The sequence below is a fragment of the Ischnura elegans genome, chromosome 5 (genome assembly GCF_921293095.1).
Source record: "Ischnura elegans chromosome 5, ioIscEleg1.1, whole genome shotgun sequence".
Taxonomy (NCBI): Eukaryota; Metazoa; Arthropoda; class Insecta; order Odonata; family Coenagrionidae; genus Ischnura; species Ischnura elegans.
The window spans coordinates 100,320,390-100,333,653 of NC_060250.1; the positions used below are offsets into that span (position 1 = coordinate 100,320,390).

At 35.6% G+C, this 13,264-nt stretch overlaps 1 protein-coding gene across 1 annotated transcript in view; it reads left to right on the plus strand.

Moving 5' to 3' along the window:
* The window catches only part of LOC124159343, a 379,201-nt gene that overhangs the window by 95,614 nt on the left and 270,323 nt on the right, over positions 1 to 13,264 (plus strand). The gene's annotated exons all lie outside the window — the stretch shown is intronic.

Consider the following 13,264-nt stretch of genomic DNA (forward strand, 5'->3'; position numbering starts at 1 on the left):
AACCCTCCGAGCACCTGGAAATAGTCACCATCCCCTACCTCACCCCAGACCAACGGTCAGTTAAAAATTTCCCAACCCTCCTTTCCACCCTCAATTTCTCAAATGTTTACGAGTGTGCATTTTTGTATATATATTGGTATGGTTAATTTATAGGTTTAGTCTTGATAATGCTGCAGTGCAGCGAAATATGTCGACTGTAGTTTAATAAATTTTTATGTGGAAAGTGCAAAGTGTTTTACTTCATATCTTAATACTATCTGGATTTTTGGTTAATACCTATGGATGCAATTCACAACATATGCCATGAAAAAGGTCCCGTGGACCGGGAATCGAACTATAGACCTTTGTCTCTCAGAACCACTGCGCACTACGCTATACAAGGGATATTATCCTTTATACCTCGCATTCACACCAATTATGCTACCGGTTTATCCAAAAAGACATAATTTAATTTAAATTCACAAGTATTTGAAGGGAAATATCTTTCCGGCGCGGCGTCCTGGGATGTTTCATTTATGCCTTCAGAAAGCGAGAGATTAGCGATCCTTCTTTGCTCGTGAGTGTGTACAGTTATATGTCCCATGAGAAGCTCAAGAAATCGTGTGTGGTGGGGATTTCTGGGCTAATTCATGCAATTCAATTATTGTCATGTAATATCATCGTAGGTTCGCTAGGTATTTGTTTAGCTAAAGTAAAGATTCGCTTTAAACTTCTCCTTCTTGGCCCCCAGGGGTATTCTAAGAGATATCAACATAGTTTCTTTTTGAAAACGAAAGTCTTTGAAAATCTACAGTGAATATTCTTCGCATTTCTAATTCACGTGTAATTATTCTCTTACATTGAGTATAACATTTATTTTTCTTTTATGAGTTGTTTTGAACTCAAATTCTATTAAAGAATGTTGGTATTTTGTAACACTCCATTTTTTTTCGATTTGAAGGGAAATAATCTTAATCTAACGATAATGTCGCAGCACTCTTTCATCTTCCCACGCCTCTATTCAATTATTGCCTTCGGTCGCTCACGCCTGCCCCAGATTCCCAAAACACCTGGGGATAATCACGACTACCTTTTATATTATGCGTGGTACTCCGGGTCATTAAAATATTTTCATTATCCCTTTCGAAATTCTCGGAATGCGATGTGGTTCTCCATTTTGTTATAAATGCACGCTCGTACTAGGAGATAGTTAAATTCTGCATGGTTGAGCAAAGGAGAAGTTAAGTGGAAAAGTTTTATACACGAGAACAAATTAAAAACTTTAATAAGTCCGGAAAACTTGCATTAATTCATATGCTATTGTAATCAAGATAATTGTAATCATGGAGTAACATTACGAATGCGAATTTTAAATTATTGTACCAAATTTCAATTATTTCGTCCCTGAATTTTACTTTCCGTTATTGTATATTTAAATTTGATACGTATTTTATTGTATATGTATTACATTGAATATGTACGGCCAATTCATCTAATTAAATTATTCTCATGTAGTGTCAACGCAGCTTCACTAGCTATTCGTTTGAATGAGTTTAAGTAAAGACTCGATTTAAACTCCTCTTGAAATAAATAGAAGTAATTTTATTTTTATTTGGGGTGGTTAAGATTTAAATCGGTTTGGACTAAACAACTAGATTTTAAACATTTGTACCAAATTTCAAAATTTCCGACCCTAAATTTCACTGTCCGTTATGTCACATGTAATTTTGTTTGGATTTTTTACGCATGTTTGCTGAGTATACAGTCCTGAAAGCCTTTTTTATCTTTGCCACTTGATTTATTTAAAAAATGGTGACATCATTTTTAGAAATTTGTCCCGGAAATGTATTCATAGGGCTTTCATTTTGCACGGTGCAAGATCGTTTGTCTCGTAAACTGGCGTCATTGTTTGCGCAGGAGGTGGGCGTTTCTAAGGAAATATATATCCCTTTCAGAATATGACAACTCCTCACTTTTATTCCCGAAAAATTGCGCTAGTGAAAAACGGAATTTAATGGACTGATTCCCCTTCCCATTCAAAACTTATAAAAGGTCGGCCATCAATCTCTCCATTCTTATCCTTCCTTTTTCATTTGCAGAGAAAGAAGTGAAAAAAAAACTGCCGCGGAAGTTTCTCTGCGATCCGAAAACCAATGCAATGAAATCGTCTTTTGCCTTACATTTCTTTTCACATTATTCACTTTGGTGTTATGTGATTTGAATTTACACACTTCGCTCTTTCAATAACGTCTCACTGGTTCTTGAAGTTGCTAATACACGGCAAAATTTATACCTTATTTGCCAAAAACAATGCAACCTTCGGTAAATACATGCGATTATTAGAATAAAATGCTAAAGGATAGAATACGGGTGACTTTTGAGTAGGTGGAGCGGCAGAAAAGCTGTGGAGGAATATCTGTCGCAGTATTTACCATAGATTCAGAATCTTAAATTTTTCGTGGCTGAGTCTATTTAAAATATATTTTATACCCTTTAATAAGTGGATGTTTTTGTATAAAGGGCAAAAAAGTACCCTTATATCTGTAGGCTCAGGTTTCAAAGGAATATTAATAATCAAAGACACTTTGTTTCTTCCACAAGTTTATAAAAATTTTTATTTTGTCACCGGTTTCGGCTTTCACATCATTATCAAATACATTTGATAATATATTTGATAATGGTGATAAAGCCGAAACTGATAATAAAATAGAAGTTTTTATAAACTTGTGGAAGAAACAAAGTGTCTTTTATTATTAATATGGAGTCCTTCCACTGCGTACGTGCTTCAAGTTTCGATTTAGTTTCCAAGGTAATTTATTAATTATTTATTCAATAATGTCTCGTTATATCGCTGCGTTTTATGGACTCAATGTTGAATGGAATTTTTAATAACATTTCTTTGTACCACAATTTGTTGCTATATACTTTGAACATGACCCGTGAATGACTATGAAATTTGCAATAGTTGCCAAGGGGAAAAAAATCCCCCGAACCGGAACTCGAAAGGTCCGCGGTTCGATTACCAATACGGTATTTCACCCCGTGGTGATTACTGTGAAGTTAGTTGATATTATAAGTTTTGAATTACTTTTTCCCGTAGCATTCACAAAAATAACAGACTGGTTTTTGATACTTGAAAAATATCTTTATAAGACATTTTTGAAGTATCTGTAAATTTAATGTTACATCGGAGGCATAATTTAACGTGATCGGTACACTATTAATGTTTTTGATGGAGCTATTTGTAATCTTACAACGTCTGTGAAGGCGTACAAATTGAGTGTGATTTATTGAAAAAAGATAAACTTCTAGGGAAGTCCTTGGTCTAGGATTTCCCTCGTTCTAGGGTTAAATAATCATGCTAACGTTATAATTCGAAGTAAGATGTAAATACGTGGCTTCCTATCCGTTTCGGTACCTCGTTATAGCGAAAGGAGTTGCAGAGAATGATGTTATGCTCTGGAAAGCACATTGCTTTCGCAGGCTTGTGCTAACTTTCAGTAATGAGAAATCCGCTGAACGAAGATAAGTTTGTAGAAGTTCGTTGGAGCGAGATGAGTGAGCGTATAATACTACAAGGAGCAAGGACCTTTTTGATTTATATGCTGTCGATGGCATGAGTTTCTCATCCTTGTCTGCAAAGACCTTAATGTACTCACATAATGACCTAAATCGGCTTCCGTGCTTGCGCTCTAGATCACTCAGTTCGCCGTAAAGTGGAGGGAGAGCTTTTTAAAATTTAGATATCATGAGGGATCTCGCCATCATCAAGATAGGTCGCAAAGCTGCTTAACTGGCTTAAAAATCGCTGCTCACGCCTCTCGGTCCTAAATGCGATATGATGCTGGAACAATCTGCTTTTAAATAGTAGCCTTCTTAGTTAGATTTCACATATTTAGCCAAATCCATTGCGACGCTACTTGTAATGGATTGCAGTGCCCATAAAGCATTTGATATTTGTAAGGTTCAATTCACGTGACTTTGGCTTTTTCTTGTTTAAACGGTGTTGAAAGTTAAATAAGATTATGGTTTATTTTTTCCTTGTGATTTCATTCTATGTGAGATTTCCAATCGAAGTCCTTCCAGCTTCCTTGAGGTAAATAGTTCAACCTTAATAAAGAGAAAAATTAATTAAAAGACGTGTTAGCAATTACTTGCGTAATATTAGGGAACCGTTTAAGTGTATTAGGGCATATGGTTAGATGATTTTTCGAAACAAATATTTATTCGATTCTACCATCATTTGTTATTGCTCAGGAGAAGGTAAGAATTATATCGTCAGAAATTACTATTAAAGAGCTGGGGTGGGGCGTGAAGTTAAAATAGTATTTCACACGGTGACCTATGGAATTTGATAATCCCTGCGGTAAAAGCCACATTTGATTTTAAGAAAAAACGAGTGAAATTGCGAGGGGACAGTTGAATAAAAACGCGGTGGAACTAACTCTTTAATTAGCTTAAAAGCCTTCTTCATGGTTTTTTGTCGACATACGCTAATGGCAGCGAAGGAGGTTGATTAAAATCACGACACTAAAGCTTTTTTAATGTAATGGTATTCTATTTTCAGCATGGCCCTAGTATAAACATAATTGAGTGACATCGGTTTTATGGTACCTATTCTAGAATATTATTTTTTAGTAAATAATGTGTGACCTTAGTTTTTTCTACCGCGTTCGGGGAATATTTTAGCCTATCGTAAAAAGCTACATTCAGAACTAAATTATTTGTTTGATTCCGTTTTTAACCTCATACTTTTGATGTACCCATAAGGTCCTTATATAACACCCACAATGCGAATAAGACTATGTTTAAAATATTTCCTGCAACATAATGAACATTTCCGGTTAATTTAATGTAATTAAAGCTCAATCAGTGTAAAGCATTGTTTTAGAATGTTTTGTCCGTGTAAAATGGCCATTAACAATAGTAAAGTTTACATAGATGAATATTCATGCCAATGGTAACATAATTATCAACTATCCTGAGACCGAAGTTTAAATTGTTTGTCATTTACAAATATGTGATTTTACGATTATATGATAAATTTATTATAATACGGTTTTTATTGGGTCCTACATGCTTGCAATTCAATCGTGCTTACGCCTTTGTTGCATTGAAATAACTTGCTTTCTCCTCCTCCTTTTGGATATACGATAGATCTAATGCCATTGAGTTTAGTGTCATGAGAATTTCAAATAGTGATTGGGCTTAAACTATACATTAAACATTGTAAACCACCTCATGCTTACTTGGCAGAGAGAGAGAGTTTCCGCCTCATGCTGACTCATAGGTATTTTGTTTCATTTGGAGAGGCTCGGTTTTAAACTGGGTTGGATTAAAGAGCTGAGACCGATGCAAATAATTATGATTATATGCGAAGAATGAAATATATATAATATAGTTTTATCTGTTTCTTTTAGGGAGTTAGCAGTATTTTTTCCTGGAGTATTGCGGTTCCAATGAGTCAATTGCCTTGTAATCGATACCAAGTAGAAAAATTGGGAAGAGCTGTATGAAATTGCAACCAATTGCGTGGTGCCTTTACGAAAGGTAAAGAATGTTGCTCATGAAGTGAAAATTTTATAGCTTATAATTCTTAAAATAAGAATAGGTACCGTAGGAATTCGGAATAAAGTTATTACAACGGATTATTTACGTTAAGTGGTTGTGAAAATTCAACAAAATGTTATGTACGATCTATTATTCCCTCGGAGAAAAAGCGTTTCAAATTCAAAACGCATTGCTTGTTAATGAGGTAAAATATTGTGTAACTAAATCCCAAATGTCGATTCCTTAGAAAAATTGTGCACTATTGATTCTGCCTCAAAATCTAGGGTGAAAATCTGACTGACTAGATTACTCGTTGGCCAAATGAGGTAGTGCGGTACAACTCCAGGACGTGAGTCGAATCCATATAGTGATTTTTCTCTCGAGGAATAGGGTACGCGCACCTGGTCCCCAGTGTTTAACAGCTGATTTCAGTCAATAATTTCCACCATCCTGATAACGTATGCCGCTCTTCAGCTAATGCGGTGTTCATGTGTAGAATTCAGCATGCCCTATGGTTAGTCGAACATTGGTGTATGCTATTGTTAACCTGCTGCTATCGCAAGAGCCCGAATCTCTGTATTTGAACAGCTAGTGATTTAAACTGCTTTGCCGTCTCAGGATGCAAAACGTATGAATAATTCAAGATCGTGCAGTCCCACTCTCTTCTTTGTCATCTCAAGCTGGGGCAGTCATCCAGTCATCAACTCTAGTTTTAATGATTGCACCATGCAGGAATTTCATTATGCTTCGGAAATGATCATTTTCGGGACACTAGGTGCATTTGAAAGGGGAAAATAATGTGGGTTACTCCGTTCAAGGTTTTATATTGAATGTTACGAAAAGTATTGCGTAAGACCTTACACATATTTATACTGTATGATTTTCGACAATTTAAAATCTTATTCATTATGTAAAACAGGCAGTATAGGATTTGAATACGATTATTCTTAGTCGTGGAGATATTACCTGTGGGTAAAAATTATCATTTTAACTCTGAATACGCTATCATTTCTCGCTATTATTCTATTACGACGCTTGCATCCCTTTTTAAATAGAACTATGTATGCGATAGTAAATTTGGGCTGATAACTTTCCTCTAAAGCGATCTGCTCGTGTTGAGCGTTATCCGTTCAACAAATTGATTGAAAACCTTGCTAACCCATCTTTGCTATATAATCGTTAATGCCATTTTTTTTAGAAATATGACACCTAAGTTAGTATTTTAGAATTGCAAGGCATAATTTCATGATCAGTGTAATATCAGTAAAAAATTTGTAGACACATAGTTAACCAGGTCATTTATTTTTTTAGTGATCCGAGTTATCATTTGACGAAGTGACCCGAGTTTCACGGGGAAATAATGAATAATTAGCGGCTTTAACCGAAATTAATGTACCTGATGATGTGATCTATCAAATTCATAAAATCTAAATGCTATTCTTAATCAATCAATTACATTTTTTACTGCTAAATATTGGAAAAAAGTGGATCACATTGCTTTCATCCACCGCCCCGCGGACATTTTTGGAAACAGATTAAAATGCGACCGAAGGAGGCAACAGAAATCTCATTTCTATGGGATGGAAATGGCCCTCCTCTATGCCTTCACCTTGGACGCTTTACTCTATTTGTTTCAAACTGTTTCATTGCGCATATTTGTCCGTTTTCTACTTAATATAATTATACAGTTAACACATTTCCGTCCACTGTGACTACATCGTACAATTGTTAGTAAATGCGGCTCTTGAAAAAAACTCGCCCTCTTTTTTCCTCCCAAATTGTCACAAGTATGTTACATGAAGCATGCAATAACTTAACCCTTTTAATTAATTTGTTTTTGATGACGGTAGAGATGAGCTCACTTACGGAAAGAGACGGGTTCGAAACGAAAATTCAATATGGACACCTACTATCAGAAAATGACATGCAAGTAAACAAGAAATGGCATTGAATTGACTATTTTTACTTCCCTTCCTCCAGTAATTTCCTCGTCAAGATTCATCCTTTTTATCAAGATCACTCCTAAAAATAGAAAAACATTATATTCTGACCTCGTTACCACCCAGTGTAGCAATATGGTAAATTAACTAAGGACAAAATATTATTTAATGCTACCTTGTATATTAGTATTGATGTTGTGCAAGTGCAAATAGTTGAAAAGGAAATTTTACTGCTTGAAAACTAATAAATTTTATGTATGGTATCTTCCATCGTGAAATTTGCAGTAATGTCTTTCTTCGGAGTGTACCAAGAGCATTTTTCAGCGTCTGAATGTAATCATTATCCTCCGGGTGATGCGTGTTTTTTTATGAGAAAGTGTGAATGTGCTCGTTTAGCATTCCAGTGGCTTACTTTTTCCTTTCCCTCTGGAGTATCCATCCCCCCCGTGTCCTCACCCCATTTCGACGACACCTCTTCGTAACTTCTGCGACCGCAAATGCAGCGCCGCCCGTGGCCATCGCCTCAATCACCGCTGCAAATCGCTAACGCAAACTTGATTACCCAGATAAATCATGAGGGGGCGCTAACAAAAGAACTTGAGTCTGCGGTATGAAACTCCGTAATAGGCTACGTTCGGATGTGGGAGCTCTCGCTGGAGACATGTTTGCACTGAGTGACCGACTGCGGATTGATGATGGCTTGCGTTGTATTGAAGCCCTGAATTATGGCGCGTGCTAGGTATTTTGTCGGAATGGGTCCAGTTAGCACTCAGAGAGGCGTGATTGTAGCGGATAAAAAAGCCGCTGAGTATTTACGATCCATTATTTTATCCCTTCTTTCCCTTATGCAATAGTTTTGTTTGCCGTGACTTGAATTTAATGTCACTCAGAACTATAATTGAGAGATTATACGAATCGACATTTTTACTTTCATCTAACTGACAAGAGACATTACCATTTTGATTTTTTCTGTGCTTATAAGAATTTTATTCCTGAGGTGATGGTTGTTTCAAGTCGAATTATGTGGCTGTAAAATTTTGTGAACCTACTATCATTCCCTCCAAAACCTTAACTTCATATTTAAGCCAAGGTAAGTAAATTTAAGCTACTTTGAACGAGGCCTCTGGATTGGTAATTGGTGGCGAACGTAATGTCCTCAATGTCGTAATGAACTCAAGCAAACACTGCCTATAAAGCTACGGCTGGTATAGGTGTGATATTGAATATTTTATTCGTGACCTCAGACCGTGGCCGCGTTCAATGCCATCTACTTTCCCCGTGCTTCCTCGCACTGCGAATGATTTTATTTTTGGGCGTTCGGAAACTTCTTCTCATAGTAAGAACCATTCTTGCGATTTTTGAAGAAACAGGTGAAAATGGGGAGCGTTTAATGGGGGTGGTAATTAAATCAAATAATCTTCGTGGTATTCCACCACGTTGTTAATTTATAAATATTAATTTAATAATATTAATTTAAATTAATAAATTAATTAAAGTAATATTAATTTAAAAATATTTTTTTCGTTCAAGGTTGGAGAATGAAAACCTTTTTGAAAAATTAGAAAAATAAAATAATATTTAAATTGTCTTCAATTATCATCCTGCTTTTTCCATTTAAAACTCTTTTTATTCAACTAAAAATCTCTAAGAATTTCATTTAGTGACTGTTTCATGCAGAATCCCCGTTGTTTCTTTATTCGATCGCTAAGTGGAGTCCTATTTCACAGTATGACATTTATAGATAAGTCTTCCTCAGGAACGAAAAGTTTTCATATTGGTTTTCGGAAGTATTAAAAACGTGCGCATTGATATTGAATATAAAACATATATACGTATGCGAAAAGCAAATGCATGCGAAAATATATCTTAAATATCCTCAAAATACTTTTTCATATGAAGTAATAGATTGATGCTGGTGTATATAGCTTACCACCATTTTTAGCACACTCACTTTTTTTTTGGATTGTTATTTAGCCTAGTAGTATTAGTTAATGGATGAGTTTTCCATTTTCTAGAACTCCCATCCCTAATACAAATTTTGAGTTGGTGTTTTGACTCTGTCTTTTAAGACAGCTGTGAAGATTATCAGTTTTTACTGTAGTTTTTACCCAGAAAATTGTCATTATATTGTATGCGTACACAGCTTGAATTACGAATAATCCCTAAAAAACTGAAAAATTACTTTGAAAATTGGCAATGATAATTAAAGTTGATACTTAAGGGTAGAAATCGTATATATTGTGCCCTCGTAATTGCGTGATACTATAAGAGAAATAGAATATCAAAATTTTTATTTATTTTTGCTTGTTGAAACAGGAGTAACATATTGTCACTGAAGAAAAAATAATTTCCTGTATTTAACTGGCGTTGCAATGCCTGAAAATGTGAACTTTAGTAGGCATTCGTCATTGCTTAAATTAAGGCAATCAAAATCTTAATAGGAACCCTACTGATATGAGCAAAAATCAACCATGGAGAAGTCCTCGTAAATTTTGCCGTTTTGTTTGGTAAGTCCCATCAAAGCCACAGGGAACCCTTTCATCCGAACAGAAACGGGAAAATTGAGTTAATCCAATTCCACTGATGTGTTCACTCCTCGGAAGTGAGCCACGAAAAATAATTAATGATGCGTGGACTTTAAATTATAATTATTCTAATTTATTTTGAATTAATTACAGCAATTTATTTCTTATTACTCATTCGCTCATATGCAATTTGATGTCTTTTTCAAGCTTTTAAAGTAATTTTTTCCCTTAACATGGGCTATAAATTAATTATGAATGGATGGGAAAATTCTATCTTACCTACAAATGGGTTATGATATATTTTCTCAAAAACCATCATCAGGGTTAAATAGCTGATGCATGCGTTTTTTGGTCGGTCTAGACCATATTAAAGAGCTGATATATTCAGGAGAACAGTATCATAGCCCGGAAAAAGAGAAGGATTCGACAATGATTTCTTGTCTTTGTATATTATTTATCCAGAGGTTCTAATAATGAAGTGCATGTTTTAATAGAAATTCAGTTCAGTCCTGTGAAGTTTTCAACTTCTGGTCCTCGTTCAAAGTTTGAAATTTTTTTAGGAAACAGAAAGTCAAATTAATTCATTGTTTGAGAACATTCATACATTCAAGGGAACTCATAACGAAGTGAGTGAGATAACGTTATAAATATGGAACAAGGATTTGCTTTTCTTGACAACTTTTTTATGTCATCGAGAGAAATTTTTAATTTTTTTTTCTCGCGAGCTCTCGCGAGATTTCTTTCTTTAGCCTTTACATCTTTCTTTTTTATTCCCCCCTCCCCATGCTCTTTTGACCGACGCAAGAGAAACAAACTCGCCGGAAGAGTTGTCCTCCTACCTCTCCTCCCTCGCGTTTATCGAATTTTACTTGGGCGACCTTTTTATTCTTCCGCTCCAACCCCTTGAGGACATACCTCGGCTTCTGCGAGGGAGGGGAGAAAGTTTATAATTTTTTTCATCCTTGGCCAGCGCCATCTAGTTCTTTGGAGGGGAAGAGAGAGAGAGAGAAAGAGAGGGGGAGAACGGAAGAGTTTGAGGGTGTTGAAATTGGTTAGGAGGAATGGGCAAAGTAGTCTTTGAAGTGCTATGTTTGAGTGGCGTTGGGAAGGGGGCGTTGAATTTTGATGAGCTGGTTGCTTGCTGCCACCGCTCCGATAGCTTTTGTGCGCGAGCATGGTTACCATGGTGATGGGATGATTTGATTTAAGAGGTATAATTAATAGAGACGTCTCCCTCCGAACCTACCTTTGAATTTTCTCCCGCTTCCGGTCGGCATAGCGGGTCATATTGGACGTAACCTCTGCATTTCGATGCGAAAAACTAACTCTGTTGCCAGCAGCTACGATATCGGTATACAAAGTAGGAACGAAGGGCTGAATTGACTCTACGTTTTATTGGAGCACCGTTTTATCCACAATTCAATATAAACTGAATTCCAAATTTACTATCTATGAAACGGTCGGTATCGAGTTAAAATAGGATTGGTGAAAATTAAATGCTAAAGAGGCTTGGCTTCTACGGGCTTGTGGTTCGTTTATTAAGGTTTTAGTCTCTAGCATACTCTAACAATATATTATTGGGGGAAAACATCACACGTTACTCAGCGACTCAATCGAAAAAAAAAACGTTCGATCTCATGGGCCATTACATTGCGTAATACTCCACTTCTTGAACTGAAAAATGCTTCGCATGACCCTTATAACTAATGATGAGATTTGAACCTTGGTTTTCGGATTTCCTGTAATTCGCAGTTATCAGAAGCGGAGCGGTAGTTACCAACTTATTCCGGACAATTTGAAATTATGCGAAAAAGAAAGACCCCGAATTTATTTTAACCGTAGGTAATTTTTTTTACACCTGGTTCTGTAATTTGAAGCTAGTAGTTAAATGAAGAAAATCTTTTGTACGGATTATCATGTAAAAAAAGATTAGGTGTTGTACAATATTTTATTGCTCTGTGGAGTTGTTGAGGAAAATAATTAGCATTATGTGTTATCATCTGAAACAACTGCCCACTGTTCATTATGAAAATTGAAAAACAACAAAAGAACTTTTCAATGTAATTTTTTGTCTTGAATGTCCGCCTTATTTATAAAAATTTTAATGTGTCCGCTCTAATAATAATTATTATACTGTGCCTGTTCATTTTCAAGACTGTAGCTGAGTATGACTCGTGGAATCAAAGAAAAACGAAAAGGTATTTTCCCTTAGGAAATGTATCAAATATTTTCATCTTTCATTTTAGTGGCGGTTAAGATGAGAACTTCCTTTGTGCTTTTTTACGTTATTGGAAGTATTGTGCTGGGGTTTCAAATGTCGTAATAATAGTGAAGCAGCACTGGTACTTGCAGCAAAGAGTTGTTTCATACAGGAGGTTCATAGGAGTTCTTTTTGCAGAGGATTAATTAACAGCCTACTATGTACTTCATTTCCATTGTGCTCACCTTGGTTGTAGGAGTCTGTAGGGTACCTATAACAAATTTGTTACGGAGCAAGTCCGATCTTGAAGCAAGGAGCCGAACTAATAATTTTGTTTATCGATTTTTTGTCCCTTGATTGTGTCCCTTATGTATTCGTGTGCCAGATTCATCCAAGCCTTAAAGGTTTTAGTTGAAAAAAGTACACTTCTACTGAAAATTTTAAAATTATATACTGATACGCATGGGGTTGTAGGTGTAAAATTTGACTTTACCTATGGGTGCAATTTCCTAAGCAATTCGTCTTAGCCAGCCATTTCTAATTAATCCTTCATACAACCTATCCATTTGGAAAACCAAATTTAGTCAGTAGTAGAGGAGTTTTTTTCTTTCGTGTGCACTCCTCGTCATGAGAAGCCTGGTCTTAAATTACCTATTTAAAGACTCGTTTTTCTAAGATTAATTTCCCATGAATAGACATAAATAAAAAATGGACCATTAATATTCCTGTGCCGAAAATAATTCAAAATATATGACGTCTAAATACCGTCTCAATAATATATTTCACTTCCAAATAAATTTTATGAATGCCATAAATTTTCACCACGAGTCATAAAATACCCGCATTGGAGATTTTGAATTACATCATCTCATGTGGGTTTTTTTAATTAGAGTACTTCATGTTTAGAATTATCAGTATACAATTATGTTTTTGTGCTACGGTCTACGCTTAATTTCTTGAATGTCGTCAGTGGAAAAGGGCAAAAAAATGAATTACCATTGAAACCGTTATTATTGCAGCGGTTTCCTAAAAAAAGCATAGAATTATATTTCTTTTTCAATGGTAGCTTT